General features: G+C 33.7%; 1 pseudogene; it reads right to left on the bottom strand.

The window, feature by feature from the left end:
- Nucleotides 1-12,949: 12,949 nt before the first annotated feature.
- On the bottom strand, nt 12,950-13,706 carry LOC146899353 (putative LRR receptor-like serine/threonine-protein kinase At1g12460; annotated as a pseudogene).
- Between the last annotated feature and the right edge of the window lie 7,033 nt (nt 13,707-20,739).

Raw genomic sequence — 20,739 nt, 5'->3', positions numbered from 1 at the left:
ATGAAGAGATCATGTATCCGAAAGCAAAAGACCGTGAAGAGCCAGCGATCAATGAAGGGCCGGACCCCAATAGCAAATGGGGCTTGGTATTTGATGGTCTTGTTAATGCTTACGGTAAAGGAATCGGAGCCATCATTGTAACTCCGCGGGGGCACCACATTCCTTTCACCGCTCGAATAACTTTCGAATGCACAAACAACATAGCTGAATATGAAGCATGCATCTTGGGCATTGAAGAAGCCCTTGACACGAGAATCAAACACCTTGACATCTATGGAGATTACCGCACTTGTTATTAATCGGATAAAGGGTGAATGGGAGACTCATCATGAGAAGCCGATCCCATACCGTGACTATGCAAGACGTCTATTGACATACTTTACCAAGGTTGAGCTGCACCACATCCCTCGGGATGAAAATCGAATGGCTGATGCTCTTGCTACTCTGTCTTCCATGTTTCGTGTCAATCACCGGAATGATGTGCCCGTAATCAAAGTGCAGCGTCTCGATAGACCCGCTCATGTGTTTACTTGTTGAAAATGTGCCGATCGGGCCGATGAAGATGTGAATGATAAAAAGCCTTGGTATTACAACATCAAACAATTCTTGCGAATCGCGAATATCCACTCGGTGCTTCCAACGGGGATAAAAAGACTTTGAGAAGATGGGCTAGCAAATTCCTTGGATGGAGAAATCCTATACAAGAGGAACTATGACATGGTCTTGTTAAGATGTGTTGACAAACAAGAAGCCGAGAAATTGATGCATGATGTACATGATGGTACTTTTGGGACCCATGCTTCGGGTCATACCATGTCAAGAAAACTCGTTAAGAGCCGGCTATTACCGGATAACTATGGAGCGTGATTGCCACAAACATGCTAAAAGATGCCACAAGTGTCAAATTTATGCCGACAAGATTCATGTGCCTCCACACGCTCTCAATGTTATATCTTCCCCATGGCCTTTCTCTATGTGGGGCATTGACATGATCGGAAGAATTGAACCAAAAGCCTCCAATGGACATCGTTTCATCCTAGTGGCAATTGACTATTTCACCAAGTGGGTTGAAGTTGCTTCCTATGCTAATGTGACCAAGCAAGTGGTGTCAAGTTTATCAAGAATAACATCATCTGTCGATATGGTGTTCCCGGCAAAATCATCACCGACAATGGTTCCAATCGAACAATAGTATGATGCAAGCTTTATGTGAAGAATTCAAGATCGAACATCACAACTCTTCTCCTTATAGACCTCGGATGAATGGTGCAGTTGAGGCCGCTAACAAGAACATCAAGAAGATTGTTCGAGAAGATGGTCACTACTTACAAAGACCGGCATGAAATGCTACCTTTTGCCTTGCATGGTTACCGTACTACGGTGCGCGGTTCAACCGGGGCAACCCCTTTTTCTTTGGTGTATGGTATGGAAGCAGTTCTCCCTCTGGAAGTGGAGATTCCATCTCTCCGAGTGATCATGGAAGCAAAGTTAACCGAGGCTGAATGGTGTCAAAGTCGGTACGATCAATTGAATACGATTGAAGAGAAACGTATGGATGCTATGACTCATGGACAGTTGTATCAAGTGCGAATGAAGAATGCTTTTGACAAGAAAGTCCGACCTCGAGGATTCAAAGAAGGCGAACTTGTATTGAAAAGAAGGATAAGTCAACAACCCGACCCAAGGGGCAAGTGGACACCTAACTATGAAGGTCTTTACGTTGTCAAGAAGGCTTTCTCTCGGTGGTGCTTTGATTCTTACACACATGGATGGTGTTGAACTCCCAAATCCCGTTAATGCCGATATAGTCAAGAAATACTTTGTCTAGAAAGAAAAGAACAGCGTGGTAGGTCGAAAACCCGAAAGGGCGGCCTAGGCAAAAATGCGCTTCCGATGGATCGAAAACCCGAAAGGGCGATCCGAGCAAAAGTTAGGGACAAAAAAAAATGAATATGAAAGAGCTCGGCGAGATTGTACGCAACTCGAGCAAGAATGAGCGCCTCGATGAACCGAAAACCCGAAAGGGCGGTTCATGCAAAAATGAGGTTGACAATAAAAGACAAGTAACTATATCCGGCAAATCACCATCACCCCTTCGGGCATCTGCAATCGTCAATGATCATCTTCATCGAAGCTTCGTACTTGTGAATTCAAAATTTCTATGAAATGTAGCGGTCATCGTGTTCAATGTATCACCAACCAATAAAATTACCATTTTCCAAGCTTTGTAAATCCGTGAAGTCATGCCTTTGGTGACTCTCACTCTTTTACGTCAATTTGAGCCCGTGCTATTGTTTGAAACTCTATTTTTATTTCTACTTTCAAAGCCATATACAAAACATTTTCTTTCTATTTGATAATGTCAATATACGAAACAAACATTTTTGAAAATTAAAACATCTTATCCTGTCTATTTTGAAAGCAAACATGAGCAATAGGGTACATTTCAATGAAACATGCATGAATAAATGAGTGTCAATGTCTATTTCAATACATGTTACGAGCGAGGTTACTCCCCAGGATGATCTGTGGTCAATGGCAAGAATGAAAAAACATAATGAAAAGAAAAATGAAAATGAAGATAAAAAGCTCGCTAAGTTGAAAACCCGAAAGGGCGGCTTAGGCAAAAATGAGCACCCCGTGATTGACAACCTATGAAGGCAATTCAGGCAAAAATGGGGCAATAAAAAGAATATTACTCCCCGGTGAATCGAAAACCCGAAAGGGCGGTTCGAGCAAAAATGGGGTTTGAAAATGAAAAATGAAAGAATGAAAAGAATATTGAAAAGCATTGACCACGGATGCGAACATCCAATGTTTACCCAAAGACCGACACGCCTAGCAACGGCGACTGTATCCAAGAATCTTCCAAGGGTCCCTCCTTTACAAGTTTTATTGCCCTCAGCCATGGTTTCGATACGTCTCTCAACGACGGTCTCTCCAAAGAGGTTTTCCCCCGTGAATATGTTGCAGCACGAGCCACTACGTGCCCAATCTTCCAATGTTTTGTCTATCTCTGTGAAACTTTCTTGTCAAGTTATAAACCAATCATGCATTTCAAACATTCATACATGCATACTCATGCATTTTATGTGCTCATACATTCAATAATCTTGTTATACCATACATACATGCTGCATTTCCAATTTCAACTTTCAATTCAACTCAACTTCCAATTTCAATTCAATTCAAATTTCAACTCGTCAAATTCAATTTCAATCTCCAATTTCAAACCAATCACAATTTCAACTCAATTTCAACTGTCAAATTCGATGCAATCCCCAATCTCAATTTCAATTCAAATTTCAACTGTCAAATTCGAAGCAATCTCAATCTCAATTTCAATTCAATGTCAATGTCAATATCCAATCTCAATGTCAATGTCAATATCCAATGTCAATGTCAATTTCAACTTTCAATTCAATTCCAATATCCAATTCAATGTCAATTGCAACTTTCCAATCCAACGTCAATGTCTATGTCTCAATTCAATTCCAATTTCCAATGTCTCTTTCAATTTCAACTCTCCAATCCAATGTCTATGTCTATGTCTCTGCTCAATCTCAATTCTCAATCTCTTTCAATGTCAACTTTCAATTCAATTCAAATCAATGTCAATTCACTCTCAACTTGCTTTTGGGCCAACAAAAATGGTCATGTTTATTTTCAAATCAAGTCAATGACAATTTACCCTCAATTGGTATCTTGTTAAACCAGACTTTCAATTTGTATCTTGTTACCGGTCAAGTGCCGGGTTCGATCCAAAAAGAACCACTTGTACTGCTTATATGCCTATGCTTCCGGACAAACGACAAGTTCAATTCAAAGAACAGTTTGTACCCGGCTTATGCTTTGTTATCGGTCAAACGGCAAGTTCGATCTAAAAGAACAGTTTGCACCTACCCACATGATGTGGTGATAATCCAACGGCAAGTTCGATCCAAAGAACAGTTTGTATCTACCCTTTTGTCTATATCTCGGCCAAACGGCAGTTCGATCCAAAGAACAGTTTGTATACGCTTATCTGTTTGTATCTTCAATCAAGTGTCAAGTTCGATCCAAAGAACCGCTTGTATGCCTATATGTCTATGTTTCCGGTCAAGTGCCAAGTTCGATCCCAAGAGCAGACTTGTACCTATCTCTTGTTTTGTATTCCTTGGTCAAGTGACTAGTTCGATCCAAAGAACGGCTTGTACCCTATTTTCTATCCCCTGGTTTGTCCACCCCGTCAATGTCCATCTAAATCCCCGGTGACATGACATGTTCCATGGACTCCATTGTTTGTCTTGCATTCATAATCAAAGTACCGCATGGCATTCATATTTTTTGAAAATCGAAAAACGTATTTTTATGTCCAAAACGCATTCATATTTTATACCCTAATTTTGGACCTAAAAATACCAACTCAATTCTTCTTTTCTTGCATTTCAAGCCATTTGATATATCTCTCGATCAATTGCATCTTTCTCTCGCATTTTATTTCAATGTTATTTGCAAAATTCACATAGAAGGGTATTTTAGTCATTTCCTATGGCAAATTTCTCTCGGTCTTTCAAAATTTTGTTTGAGTCCTTTCAAGTAGTTTGAATAGGTCCTTATTTCAATTCTATGTCAAAATCCATTTCAAAAATTGCATTAGAAGTCATTTTGAGTCGGTTGCCCCTAGAGGCATTTTAGTCTTTTCAAGTGTTAAAACTCGTTTAATCTCTTAAAATTGTCTCGAGTCTTTTAATTTTGCTTGTATAAGCTCTTGCTTCAAATCCCTGTTAAAAATCCATTTTTAAAATTTGCATTTGAGTCGTTTAGTCGTTTTAGCCCCAAGGGCATTTTGGTCATTTCACACGAAATTTCGGCGAGAGAGAGGTTACTTTAAAGTACCTCATTTAGGCCATTGGTCCATTTTAGTCCGTTTTGTCAATTTTAATCGTTTCACTTTACGTTATTTCCAAATTACGTTTTTTTACCAATTTTATTATTAATTACTTTTTAGTCCTTTGTGTCACTTTGCATTTTAGTCCCCAATTTTTAATAATTGCAGTCTAGTCCAAAAGTTAGTTACGGTCCAAAGTGCCACATGGCAGTCTATCATTGGTCCAGGTCCATACATGTGTCGGCTATAAATAAGCCAACTCATCGAGTCAAAGGGTCAACAACTTTCTCATTCCGCACATTCCCCAAAAAAATCTCGAAACGATTCTGCTTTCTCTCTCTTCCATTCACAAATCAAAACCGAAAATTCACACAAATTCGAAGAACATTGAAGAACGAAGATGAATCTTCATCTTCAACCTTCAACAACATTCATCCAAAATTTCCAAATTAAAAAATAGCCATAACCGATTCAAAAGAAAGTTCCTAAACTCATCAATTTCATCCACACAATTCAGAATTCGTCATAACCATCACCATCGTCACCGCTTCTTGATCCCATTAAATCAAGAACAACAACTGAAATCAAATTCCATACATGTAAATTCGAGATCGTCCAATACAACCGAAACGAGAATCACATCCGGAAATACAAGGGAGGTGAAACGGCACAAAACCGAAGCAACCTTCAAACGGCTCAAGCCGCAAAGTGCAGCGAACCGGATCGAAGGATAGGAACGGAAAGAGCAAAACACGAACAAGAGTCTTGGCACCGTCACGGATCCACGCGAGAAAACGGTGAAGGTATTTGTTCCCTTCGTTTTAGATGTTCATGTTAAAGAAAAAATTAGATCTAGGTCATATCTTCGATTTCCTTTGAAAAACATTTGAAGATTCGAGTGGAGGAGAAGAAAAGGAGTGGTTTCCATAAAAAAAATTGTTGAAAAAACAGGTTCAGTTCTTCCGACGCGGTGGCTCCGCCGCCGGAAACCGGCCGGCCGCCGCGTCGGAACTCTTTTCTTCTTCTTCCCGTTCTGCTTATTCTAGAGTGAGAGGGAGGAGAGAATTTCGACCTAGAGAGAGAAAGAGGGTTGAATAATGAGGGTTTGTGAAGGAATTATGCTTTTATACCATTACATACCGTGTTATCTTGTGTGTGCGTGTGTACGTTCCTCACCATGCCCCTGCGTGTTTCATGACCATTAGATATGAGTCGGTGTGACGTGTATGGTGCGAATCCATTCTTGCCGTGTCTTGGACTTGTTTTACCATGTGTTTTTCGTTGTAGACCGTTGGATCTAGGTTTTAGTTGGATTTGGATCAATCAAACGCCCACGAGGCTCTTGGATGATCCCGGATCCACCCATATGTGCGGACTTGGGCCTCTCGTACACCGTAGATTTCGTTTTTGCTATATTTCTTGCTAAATGCACCACCGTTCAATGATGTTTACACCCCTGGCTTGCTTAAAAATCTTGTAAAAATTCCCCAAAATTTTCTATGTGTTCTTGATATTTTTCTTAACATTTTTGTGATATCCTTTTGTGCTAAAGCACGAGGAAAATATATGTAGCTTTTTTTACTATTCTTGTTAGAATTAGTGATTTTCTTGCACATTTTAAGCCTAAAACCCCTTTAAAAATTCCTAAAAAATTTCCAATGAGTTCCTGATCATTTTCTTGATATTTTTTGTGATGTTGTTATGTGTTGAATCTTGATTAAAAAATAGGTGGCATTTTCTAGTTAATTGTTCATTAATTTTGTTAAAACTTGTGAAATTTCACATGTTTTTTTTGTGTCTAAAATTCTTAAAGCTCCTAAAAATTTCATATATGTTCTTGATAATTTTGTGGTGTCTTGTGATGATTTTTGCATATTAAAATTGATAAAAAGATAATGTGGTAATTTTCTTGTTATTTTGTGATAGTTTGTATTAAATCTCTTGTGAAAATTGCTTGATTTTAGTTCCAATTCTTTGATGAAAGTTTGTGACCTATACCATATGATTTTGTGAAGTTTTAGCTACTATTTGTTTGTGTCTCTTGCTGCATGTGTGTGAATTGGGTTTAATTGCTTAGATTGCAAGTTATGTTTGTGAATAAATGATGCCAATAGGCCTAGATACATCATAATTCTTGACTTGAATGTGTCCTCATAAGTCTCACTTTATTGATTACAATAAAGCTTTTGAAACCTTGTCATGATGTGAGGATTATAGGTCATATGCTTGTCTTGATATTATGGTAAATTTTTAGGCATATTTTGCTACTTGTTTTGCTAAGTTTTGTCACTTTGTTAGTGCTATCTTACCTACCTATATCTCTATCTCTTTGCCTTATATTACTAACCATTTGTTCATTGTTTCATACATCATGAGCATTTCATCTTCCATCTCACATTTTCATCCTTTAATTTCTTACACTTTAAAATTCATGCAAAGGCTTAGTATGTAAAACTTAGGAATCTTTTTGTACTTTATTTTTTATGCAATTTTAATTTCTTGCAAGACCATAGAATGTATCTTGGCCAAGGATGTAATAAGGACAATGGACTCTAATGATGTACACCGACACAAGCACCGACACATGCACACACATCACTTTAGATATATAGCTAGAATATGCATGTTTAGATGTATGTTTAGGATTGTATGTTTAGATGAATGTTTAGGCTTTACACTTAGAAAAATCATTTTCCAAAAAAATGTGAACAACATCACTCAAACTATTTTCAAAATAAACCTTGGGATCAAAATCCCATTGAATTTTCCTTTTTCATTTTCTTAATCAAATTTCAATGAAAAATAATCATACTTAGACCATATTTTGCAAATTACTAATTCAACCTCACAATTTCATAATCTCATGCCCTTGAGGCCTCTTTCTATTCTTCAAATTCCAATTTTCAAACTTAAAATCAACCAGCAAAAACAAAAACATTTTTTGGAAGAGAACTACGGTGGATTTGATCCCTTAAACGGGTACGTAGGCAAGGAATCAAAATTCCTTCAATTCAACTAAAATAAAAATCCAAAAACATTCTTCTCCCTCCAATTCTTCACTTAGCAAACTTTTGGTGTAAATATCATCTTTTAAATAGCATTTAAAAATAAAGCGCGCGCGTAGAAATTAAAGACGGTTCCTATAGGATATTATAGTCGTTATGGGTGCCTAACACCTTCCCATAGCGAAAACAACTCCCGGACCTCGATTCTCAAGGGTTTTGCTTACTTTTTCCCTTCCCAAGAAAAAATAAGATATCACCGGTTTAAAAGGTTCAAACGTAATCAATGTTTGACACCCGAAAACCAAGATAAAACAGCGCTACCCTAGATTAGATACTTAGTTTGTGACGGGGCATAAACTAAGGTTCTATGAGTGTCCTAAGATTCATATATTGGTAAATCTACAGGTACCTTGGTCTTCATTGCCTTGGAAAATCTGGAAAGCCAAAATAAAGTATATGCTTTCAATTACATTTGAGGTGGTAAGACCCCACATGTAAGGATTACCTTGTGACCAGCAGGTGTAACCAAACATTGGAGGGATAGACCTAGTTAACAGAGAAGTATAGACCCCACACGTAAGGATCACCGTGTGACCGGTAGTTGCAACTTGACGACCGACTAGGTTAGTAACGTCCTAACGGCCTCATCAATTGTTTGGATGAAACTACAATCCCTATGGATACGATACTCAACTTATCACTTTATTACTTGGTAACGATTTGGTACACTTGCCTAATTTGCACATCAGTTGCATTAACTTTCCTTGTTATTATTATTTTAATAAATATCGGTCAAATAAGATATTAATCAATTGACTTGTTTGATATATTTTAATTTATTGCATTACCTTTCGTTGCCATAACCTTGAAAAGACCTCTATGTGTGTATGTGTGATGATATATACCTTGAATGTATGTTTAGAACTACTTCCATCTCATAGTAAGGTGCATTCATATGACGACCGGAGTGTGGCAAATGCCTTGACCATCCTCATCGGCTTTTGGAGATACATACGTGTATCTTTATAGAGTCACTATTACACTAGAAACTAGTTAGTTATAGTTTGTTATAACTAGTAACTTGGTAGACAAGTTAACCATATAGAATATATGCTATCACTATAAATAGACTACTTAATCTTAAAAAAAAAAAAAAAAAAACTACTTGTAACCGGCGTGTAACTAGATCAATTCATTCAATATATTCAGTTTCTCTCATTTTTTTCTATGCTTTTGATCTTATAATATTTATTACCCATTTTTTTAAATAAAAATTTACCTATTTTGATTCCTTAAACAATGTTCTAAAATCAATTTTTTTAGGAGAATGTTATAAAAACAACACTTGTCAATCATTTCAATTTGATTTTAATTTTGATATAGTGTCAACAAATTATAATCAATCATATATTTGGGTTTTTATAAGAATCATATACGTCATTTTTAATGTAACTATGATTAAAATCAAATATTTGCAATGGGGAATTTTTTTTCAAAATCTCAATAATTCACTATGTTTTTGCTAATCTTATCGAAAATCAGAACATATAATTAGTCATCTTTTATCAAGTTGCCTGGTGCCATCATTCATTCGGGGAAATGGATCCTCTCTTGCCATTATAATTATTCAGCCATCCATCATGTGTTTCATCCAACAGTTGAGAGTTTATAACAAATAAATAAATAAAACACAGCATTTTTTAAAAGAGAGAAAAACATGAATGAGTGGCTGAAATGATGGCAGGACAGACAACAGCAGAAAAAGTGCAGTGGAGGATCTAGATCCTTCATTCGGGGTACAACAATATGAAATTATTTGCGCCAATTTGTTGGAAGCTCAAAGAGAGGGTTATTGCCAATTTTTTGTCCATTATGTTATGTAATTTTTCTTCTTTTTTTTTTTATGGTGGTGGCTGGAGCTTGAACCCTTGACCTTGCATATATTATGCATTGTCCCTACATATTGAGCTAAACTCACAAGAACTAAACACACTAGTTTACATAAGAAATAGAAAATTAAAAAAAGAACTTTATATTTTCGTCAAACAATCTTGTGTTGAGAAAATTATAAACATATTGTTTTTTTTTTATTTTCAATTATAATTTTTAATTCTCTTTAGTGTAGTGTTACTATTAACTATGCAACTATTACGAAAAGCTTTGTATATTAAATAGCATTTTCAATTAAGAGAATCTCATTCTTACAGATAAAGATAAAATTCATGGAAAGAAAAGACGATAAATGTGTCGAGCTATAAAATGGAACATACCTGTGAAAAAGTTCGTATCTAAAAATACGTTTGTCAGCGATGTGCAGTTTGCAATTGATGGTGGGATGTTTCCTTCAATATTTTTATGACAATAAATTAGTTTATTTAAATGCTACTCACATGGGCACCAAATATCCCCACAGTTTTTTTTTTCTAAAAAAATTCATCAACATTTTTGGTTCCAAAAATGCTAAAGCAAATTGTTACGTGGACTAAAAGTGTGATTTTGTTAGGACTAAAAACAAAATTCTTGTTAACAATACAAATACAAAAGAAAGAGAGAATATCCATAACAACGGAGGTTATATCCATAACATCGTGTTACAAAATGTTATAAGAGAATATATAATAGAATTCTGCTCTTTACCCAAACGATTCTGCTCATTCCCAAAGTAAAAGTCAAAAATGCCCCTACGCAACTTAACTTGCGCTAGTGTATTACGAGCAATAAAACGAAACACACTAGCGCATGTTAAGTTGTGCTAGTGTATTCGAGCTCATGTTAAGTTGTGTTAGTGTATTACGAACAGAAATACACTAGCGCATGTTAAGTTGCGCTAGTGTATTCGAGCTCATGTTAAGTTGCGCTAGTGTATTCGACCACAACTTAACATAAACTCGTAATACACTAGTGCAACTTAAATTGCGTGGGGGCATTTTGGACTTTTACTTTGGGAATGAGCAGAACCGTTTGGGTAAAGAGCGAATTCTATACAATAAACCTAATGGACTCTAACTTACTAATATAAAGGCCCAATAACATAGCCCGATACTTTATTATCTAACACCTACCCTCAAACTCATAATGCATCACAAAGATGCATTGTGAGTTTGTCAAACAAAATACGAAGAAGCATACTAAATAATATAAAGTTCTAACACTACCCTTCAAGTTGAAGCTTACTAAGCTTTAAGCTTGTTACAAATTAAAGAATCAAAAAGGGGGAGAAGAAACCAAAATGTGAGCACTCGACTCACCAAAAAACCAAATGTGAGAACTAGACTCACCAAACAACCAAATTGAAGAATCAAAAAGGGGGAGAAGAAACCAAATTATGAGCATTCGACTCACCAAACAACCAAATGTGAGAACTAGACCCACCAAACAACCAAATTGAAGAATCGGAAACCAAATTGTGAGCATTTGACTCACCAAACAACCAAATGTGAGAACTAGACTCACCATACAACCAAATTGAAGAATCGAAGGGGAAGAAGAAACCAAATTGTGAGCACTCGACTCACCAAACAACCAAATGTGAGAACTCTACTCACCAAACAACCAAATTGTGAGCGCTTGACCCATCAAACAAACAACCAAATTATGAGCACTTGACCCACCAAACAAACAAATTGAACCAAACGAAAACAAAAACAAACTGAACCAAACTAAACCGAACAAAACTAAATCAAGACAACTTGAAGAACTAAAACAAACCGAAACAAATAGAGGCAAGCTGAACCAAAGCAACCCGAAACATACATACGAGAGAGAGACCAATTAACCAAACACAAACACAAATAAACACACGAACACTCAATAAAAGATTGAGACAAGAAGACTTCAAAGCTGAACCCAAACACCACATATGTCATAAAAACACCCTAAGACTCAACCAACCTACAAATAGAAAACTAGAAACAAACAAATAAACCAAAACCTGAAACTAATCCGAACACAAAAGATAAAGACCAATAAATCATAGGGACGAATCATTGTACCAACAAAGAGATGATTAACCAAAGAACCCAAACAAAGCCAATAGAAATCAAATTGACAAAAGAAAACCAAAAGCTAAAGAGAAAAAGGAAGCTTCACGTGTGAGAAGAAAGCCTCACGTGTTCAACTCCAACAATCCACATAAAAAGCAAGAAAACACTTGGATGGAAAAGTTAACCAAACTCACAAATTCCAAAATTCCAACCTCTTGCAGTATCAATTAACAGCCACGTGTGTCGAGTTGCTTTGCAAATTCTAAGTTGCCAAATCTTCCTTCAACATGAACAATCCGAATGGCAAATAATTCTAAAAAACTATCAATGATTCCGCAAACCCAAATAAAAACGGCGAGATAACCAAATCACGATTAATATAATCAATCATCAAAAGACAAACCAAACACAATCCCAAACTTTTTTGGGAATTCGATAACGGAAGCAACGAGTAGTTCAAGGCGGATCGAAACAAGCTCTTGATACCATGTTAACAATACAAATACAAAAGAAAGAGAGAATAGGAATAACAACGGAGGCTATATCCATAGCATCATGTTACAAAATGTTATAAGAGAATATATAATAAACCTAATTGACTCTAACTTACTAATATAAAGGCCCAATAACATAGTCCGATACTTTATTATCTAACAATTCTAAAGGTGTGTTTGGATTGAGGGTTTAGGAGGGGAACGAGAGGGGATGACTCACTTTTATTTTTTAAATTACGAACAATGTAAATGTTTTTTAAAATAAATTTAGTGTTTTTGAAGTATTATATGATTATATATCATCATGTTGTTAATTAAGTTTTCAAAAAATCATTTATAATGTCCGTAATTTAAAAAAGAAAAGTAAACCCTCCCCTCCGTTCCCCTCCTAAACCCTCCATCCAAACACACCCTAAATATTTATAGAGATCATTTACTTAATTAACCCAACTATTTTTATTTAGTCAAAAAATTAACGAGTATTTTATCCTAAGTCGAGTCTTCTACTTTGTTGTTTGTAAAACAATTTTAATAAATAAGAATAATATTAGAAAAACATAAGACATAATGTTATTAAAAAAAATTCCATCTGTCCTATTAATTTTTTCAATTTTACCTTTATTTAATAATATGTGCATTGTTTAAAAAAAAATTACTATTTTGTAGTATGCATTTACGTCAAATAAAGTGAAACAGAGATATATTGCAAATATCACGTTTAATATCAAAGCTATGAGTATCTGAAAAGTAGTTAGATGATAAGCCAACGTATTCAATTGAAGACATATTTGAAATTGTTTGAGGTATGAATCCAGAGAACCAGTAAAAAATTTCAACTGACGAAGGTTACCGATAGATCTTGGGGAATAGAACCACTAAAATTGTTACCCCCAAGACGCAAATATTGAAGTTGTGATAAGTCCCCCAACACTGCAGGAATTTCTCCAACAAACTCGTTAGAGCTAAAACCAAAAAACCTTAACCGGCGCAACCAACATATCTCTTTAGGAAACTTACCACCGAAGCTATTGTTGCGGAGGTCAAGTATAACAAGGAACGACATATTCCCAATGCTTGGGTAAATAGTACCTCTAAGCTCCATGTTTGTGAGATTCAAACCATAGACTCTATTGTGTCGTTCATCACAAGTTACACCAACCCAACTGCATATGGGAGAGGATGTTGACCAATTATTAGCCAAAATATCAAAGGGATCTGAAGTAATAAGTGATTTGAACTCTAGAAGAGCATATTTATCTGTAGTGATGTTTTTTGTATTTGAAGCTAAGCAAGCAAGGAAACAATATTGCATTGAGAGCAAAAAAAGAAAGAGATCAGACAATAGATTGACCATTTTTTTCATAGTTTGTGGATCTTATTGTTAGACGATTCAACTGCAAAGGACTGATGAGTGTATATATATTAGTTTAAAAATGATTTTCCTACACTATTATGAATACCAACGTTTATTGACCGATTTGTGTGAATGTGATTGAAGAAAAAGATGTATAATAAATAGGGGCATGTATGTAAAGAAATAATTAATGTAGTTGGAAATAGCAAAGGGGTCTTATAAAAAGAGACAAAAAAATTTCTCAAAAGGGTCTTATAATTAGGGACGGAGGTGGTATCTGCTTAAGGGTTCGATACAAGCTACTGTGTATGAGTAAAATTCAATTGATAAGGATGAACTCACCTTATGTGTTCCACTAGAGATTACTCATCACTAAACAACAATGAATACTTCATACCTTTGACACACCGACTCAATAAATATAGAAGGATTTTTTTATTTTTGAAACGGTTTAGATAGTTTGGGACACCGGGAATATTTTCTCATTGAAGACTCAAAAGGTGGAAGAATTACTTGATGAAATTAAATATATATCTTGAAGGTGATTCTTAATAAAAATAAAATAAAAAATGGTTTACGTGCTTGTATTACGATTTACGAGTGGTTTTGGAACACTCTCCTTTGTTTTAATTCTTATTGTTTTGAGAGTTTGAGATGGATCAAATACTATTTGTATTTTTCTTTCTGTCGTCTAATAAAATTTATTTGAAGTTCAAAAATAAATTCATCTTTGATAGAACTACGGTTTGAAAGGAACTATAGGGATATGTTGGGTTGTAGAGGAGAAAGTGAACAAAGATAAAGATGTGAGAAAGAGAAAGAGGAGAGAATTTTATTTTATAGAAATACGATTTGAAAGGAGCTATAGGGATTATTTTTTATAAAATCATGTTAACCTTATAGGTAAAGGGATGAAAAACACTACTAGCTCTGAATTGTAAATAAATAAAAAACTATAAATTGTATGTTGTTTTTATTTTGATTCATTTTATGACAATTTTTCTTTTTTTGTCTTTTGACAAATATAACAAATAAATGATATTTTTCCTCTAAAAGTTGATATTTTTATATCAAATGTTTTTAACAATTGTACTTTTTAATTAAATGAAATATCATTATGGAAACCAAGTATTTTAATTAATACATTAAAAGTTGTTTTGATTTAAATGAAGTAAACGGTCATTTAATTCGTGACTAAGACCGATATAAATACTTTAATTCGAGACCTTTTCATGCTAAGTTCCACATCTCGTCGAAACTCCTTAAGTTGAAGAGAAAACTTCGATTCCTGCAAGAGTAAAAGTTAACTAATGTTGACCATATTAAATGAGGTTGGTGAAAATACCAGCTAACAAACATCTCAAAGAAACAATAAAGTTTCACAATTCCATTTTACATAAAAGACGGACAATTATCCACATCAAGACATTCACCATATTAAACACTCATTCATCATTGATTCATTCTTATCCCATCATATTATCATGAAGGTAAAGTCATTTACAAGTTATCCGGTCTAAAAATCTCTTTTTGACAAAGTGCGTCTATTTTCACAAAAACTAACATTTTCCGAATAATTCACCGAAAGCAAAGCATTCATGTTCAAACACCTCAACAAAGCATATACACACATCTCGCAGTTCATATACATCTTTCAAAACCATTTTATAATCATTGTTACGTAAAACAAACCTTGACCCTACCATTTCATTTGAGAAAAATAAGTTTACGAAAATTTCACGTTCTTGAACATTTTTCAAATAATTTCAATTCGATTCAAAAAACCGATCTCAATCTATTCCATTCGATGTTTCCAAAGGTTTAGAAAGCATAACAACAAGTTAAATACATCAAAAGAATCATTTAGGAAAGTCCGAATCGACCCCAAGTACCCGGAATATCCAAAACATGGGGTGATGTGTTGAGTAACTCGCCACGGCGTGCCATGAGCTCGCAAGGCAAGCCGCAAGAGAACAGGAGCCCAAGCTTTTTGTGTTTCCTCTTGGGAACCGATCCAATTTTCACCCCAAAATCTGATTTTGATCCCCTTTGACCCAAATTCGTTCCCCAAACTTGTTCATTAGTTAACATACATCAAAAGATAATCAAAACAACTACAAACATGGAATCATAACCTCAATTAACATCAAAATCATCATCTAGTTCATTTTTCACCAAAAGTTCATATTTTCTCATTTTCATTCAAACTTCACAAACATCCACACCAATTCAAACCCCAACAACATACAAACATATATAATCATTTATGAAGTGAATTTAAACATGTTCCAACAATAATCACTCATCAATTCATGGTTTACACTTAATTAAGCAAAAATCACCAAAACAACTTATCACCAACAACAACTATGAATTTAAGCACATAAACATATCAATTCCATGAAGTTTAACCTACCCATAGTTACACATAAATTAAGAGCACGAAATTCATCATCAAAAATCACAAAAAGTCATAATTCACATTAAGCACTTATGACCCATAATTGAAAAGATGAAATTATAGCTTGTTCATGAAAAGGATCTATCCCTTTTACCTCTAAGTCTTGAATCCACTAGCTTAAGCTTCAATATCCCCTCTAACTCCCAAAACCCTAGCTTTCTCTAGCTTCATCTTCTTCCCTCTTCTCCAAGTTTGTGATCTTCTTTCTCTCTCTACCTCTCTACGTTTGTGAAATGAAAAGAGTGAATGGTTTAACCTAGTTTTTCTCATAAGAGTTATGAATATATACTCCTCTTAATTGGGCTTAACCACTACGCACCATAATGGACTTAAAACTCTCATTAATAGGTTCTAAAAAGTTTTTACTCATTAATCCGCTAAAACACCGAATAATTATCATCTCTAAATAATTACCCTAACTCACTAGTAACTTAGTAAAAATAACTATTCTTGCTAAAATTACAAAAATAACCTTCTTAATGAAATGACTAATTTATCCTTACTCGCCAAATGGCCAAAACACCCCTTAGTCTTAAAATGACTAAAATACCCTTCTAGGTCAAAAATCCATTAATCTCAAATTAAATACACACAAAGACAAACAAGCACATATAAACATATATAAACACATATAAATAATAAATAAAATTATTCTACCTAAAAAACGGGCTGTTACATTGGACACACATATTTTATATTTTTTGGTTCTTCAAACCATTTAAACTTAAAATTTTATTTGAATTTTCGATTTTAATTGAATGAAAAGAAATATTGTTCATGACATTCAAATCTTCTATAGATGACATCGGGTGTGGTTATGGTGCATAAGGAGATCCTTATGCACCGTGCATAATTGCTTTCTACACCCAACATAATTGCTTTCTACACCTCAAGTGAAAGCTTAATTCTAATAAGTAGAGGTGTCAATAGAGCCCCAAATTTCAAAGGCCACTTAAAAGCTTCCACCAAGCCCACTAAATTAAAGCCCCATATTATAATTTTTTTCTTAACAATTTATTTATGCAAAATAGGTTATTCGAAATAGTTTATTTATGCAAAACAACTTATTAGAATGATTTTTTAAAAACCGCTTATTCAAAACAACTTATTTATGCAAAACAAATTATTCCGATCTCATTTTAAAAAGCAACTTATTCAAAACGACTTATTGATGCAAAACACTTATTCGAAACAACTTATTAGGATCACTTTTTTAAAACCGCTTATTCAAAACAACTTATTTATGCAAAACAACTTATTTGTGCAAAACGGCTTGTTTATACAAAACAAATTATTCCGATTTCATTTTAAAAAACAACTTATACAAAACAACTTATTTATGCAAAACAACATATTTATGCAAAACAACTTATTCAAAATGCCTTATTTATGCAAAACAACTTATTCGAAACAACTTATTTATACAAAACAACTTATTTGTGCAAAACAACTTATTTATACAAAACAACTTATTCCGATTTCATTTTAAAAAACAACTTATTAAAAACAACTTATTTATGCAAAACAACATATTTATGCAAAACAACTTATTCAAAACGGCTTATTTATGCAAAACAACTTATTTATACAAAATAGCTTATTTGTGCAAAACAACTTAATCAAAACAACTTATTTATACAAAACGGCTTATTTGTGCAAAACAAATTTTATTTATACAAAACAACTTATTCGATTTCATTTTAAAAAACAACTTATTCAAAACAACTTATTTATGCAAAACAACATATTTATGCAAAAACAACTTATTCAAAACGGCTTATTTATGCAAAACGGCTTATTCGAAACAACTTATTTATACAAAATAGCTTATTTGTGCAAAACGACTTATTCAAAACAACTTGTTTATACAAAACAAATTTTATTTATACAAAACGACTTATTCCGATTTCATTTTAAAAAACAACTTATTCAAAACAACTTATATATACAAAACAACATATTTATGCAAAACAACTTATTCAAAACAGCTTATTTATGCAAAACAAACTTATTCGAAACAACTTATTTATACAAAATAGCTTATTTGTGCAAAACAGCTTATTCAAAACAACTTATTTATACAAAACAACTTATTTGTGCAAAACGACTTATTCAAAACAACTTATTTATACAAAACAACTTATTCCGATTTCATTTTAAAAAATAACTTATTCAAAACAACTTATTTATGCAAAACAACATATTTATGCAAAAACAACTTATTCAAAACGGCTTATTTATGCAAAACAAATTATTTGAAACAACTTATTTATACAAAATAGCTTATTTGTGCAAAACGCTTAATCAAAACAACTTATTTATACAAAACAACTTATTTGTGCAAAACGGCTTATTTATACAAAACAAATTATTCCGATTTCATTTTAAAAAACAACTTATTCAAAACAACTTATATATGCAAAACAACATATTTATGCAAAACAACTTATTCAAAACAGCTTATTTATGCAAAACGGCTTATTCGAAACAACTTATTTATACAAAATAGCTTATTTGTGCAAAACGGCTTATTCAAAACAACTTATTTATACAAAACAACTTATTTGTGCAAAACGGCTTATTCAAAACGGCTTATTTATACAAAACAGCTTATTCGAAACAACTTATTTATATAAAATAGCTTATTTGTGCAAAATGTACTTACTCAAAACAACTTATTTATACAAAACGGCTTGTTTGTGCAAAACAAGCCTATTTTGCACAAAATAAGCCGTTTTTGAATAAGCTTTTATGAGTTAGAGAGAGAAATGAGTATGTATTATGAGTTTCTTTTGGAACGTTGTTTAACATGTTATACACCGAAATTATTACCGAAACCATAATTATGGTTTAATGGTTACGATAATCATGTATGTGAAACCAAGATAAATGTGTAATGATTTTTAATGAAATTATTATTGTTAGATGGTTTTGAATAATGATTAAGATGTTATACACTGAAATTATTACCGAAACCATAATTATGGTTTAATGGTTTTGATAGTCTTCTATGAGAAACCAAAATAATTGTCTAATGGTTTTGCTAAGGCTATGGTTTCTGTGAGTTGGTTTCAAAACCATTTTGCTGTGGAAATGGTTTCCGTGAGTTGTACTCCAAAACCATTTTGCGGTGAAAATGGTTTCCGTGAGTTAGACTCCAAAACCATTTTGCGATGAAAATGGTTTCCGTGAGTTAGACTCTAAAACCATTTTGCAATGAAAATGGTTTCCGTGAGTAATGCTAACGACAGATCCGAACCAGATTGATCATAAACAACACAATTCATCACAACATTCTCAATAATTCATCAAATCCGAATTCCAAATTATACCAACAGATTTCACATCGAATCATTTCCCAATTCCGGTGAAAATGGTTTTGTAATAAAAAAATTGTGATAAACATTTAAATCATTATTAAGTAACCACTTAATAGTACACACTTATAACCTAATGTGAATTAATCAATAAGTAACCACTTTTTTTGTAAAGCCTCGTCATCTCTCTTTTATTTCTTACGTTGTAAAACGAATTTCGACTTTGTCTAAATATAATCGCGCTTTAATGGTTTTAATAGACTTGTATGTGAAAGAAAAATAATTGTCAAATGCTAAATAAAATAAAAGAATAGTGAAAATTATTATTGACAAATGATTTTAAATAAAAACTATTACTGAAACCATAAGTGTGGTTTAATGGTTTTGATAGTGTTCTACACGAAACCAAACTAATTGTTTAATGGTTTTGCTATGGGTATGGTTTCGTGAGTTGTACTCCAAAACCATTTTGCTGTGGAAATGGTTTATGTGAGTTGTACTCCAAAACCATTAGATGTACTTAATGGTTTTCTTTGATCCAACATGGTGCATATCACAATCAAAAATAAAAAACATATGGAATTTTCTAACCATAACAGAACATTTTCAAAACCATCGATTCAAGCACCAACTTTGAATTCTTAGCAACGAGAATCACAATTCTCGTAAAAATTCCCAATTTGATTTCGACAATTTCTCAAACCAAGTCCATCATCAATTTTCCTAAATTCAAATCAATCCCTAATCCCTCCAACTCATTACTCCCAATTCTCCTCCTCTTCAACGTCGTCCTTTCACAATCAACGTCGTCCTTTTTCTTCCAAAATCAAGAATGCAAAGGAACTTGAAAATCTCCAGCAAACTTCATCACCAAACCAATCAAACCCATCATCTATATGTAACCAAAATTGAAAATCATAGCAAGATTCGAATTCAAACACAAAATTATCGGTAGTAACAGTTGACAAATTCCCGAAAGGATGGGACCCGAGAATTGAACCAAAACAAGTGAATGAAATAAAAGTGAAGAAAATATGAATTTCAATCAAAACGAGAACACGGTAACATACCTTTGATTTTCTCAATGCGTCTCTTGATTTCTTGTGAACAAGCTTCACAATACATGTGAACTTTCAGAATCACTATCATAACCTTAGGCCGCACCATATAATAAAATAAAAAATGATAAAAATGATCCATCACAGATTTAGATAAATTTAAAAAGAAAAAAATAATTAATTTACCTCTCCAAACT

The sequence above is a fragment of the Medicago sativa genome, chromosome 8 (genome assembly GCF_051527215.1).
Source record: "Medicago sativa cultivar Bolivia chromosome 8, Bolivia_mono, whole genome shotgun sequence".
NCBI lineage: Eukaryota > Viridiplantae > Streptophyta > Magnoliopsida > Fabales > Fabaceae > Medicago > Medicago sativa.
This window is presented reverse-complemented; position numbering and strand designations above follow the sequence as displayed.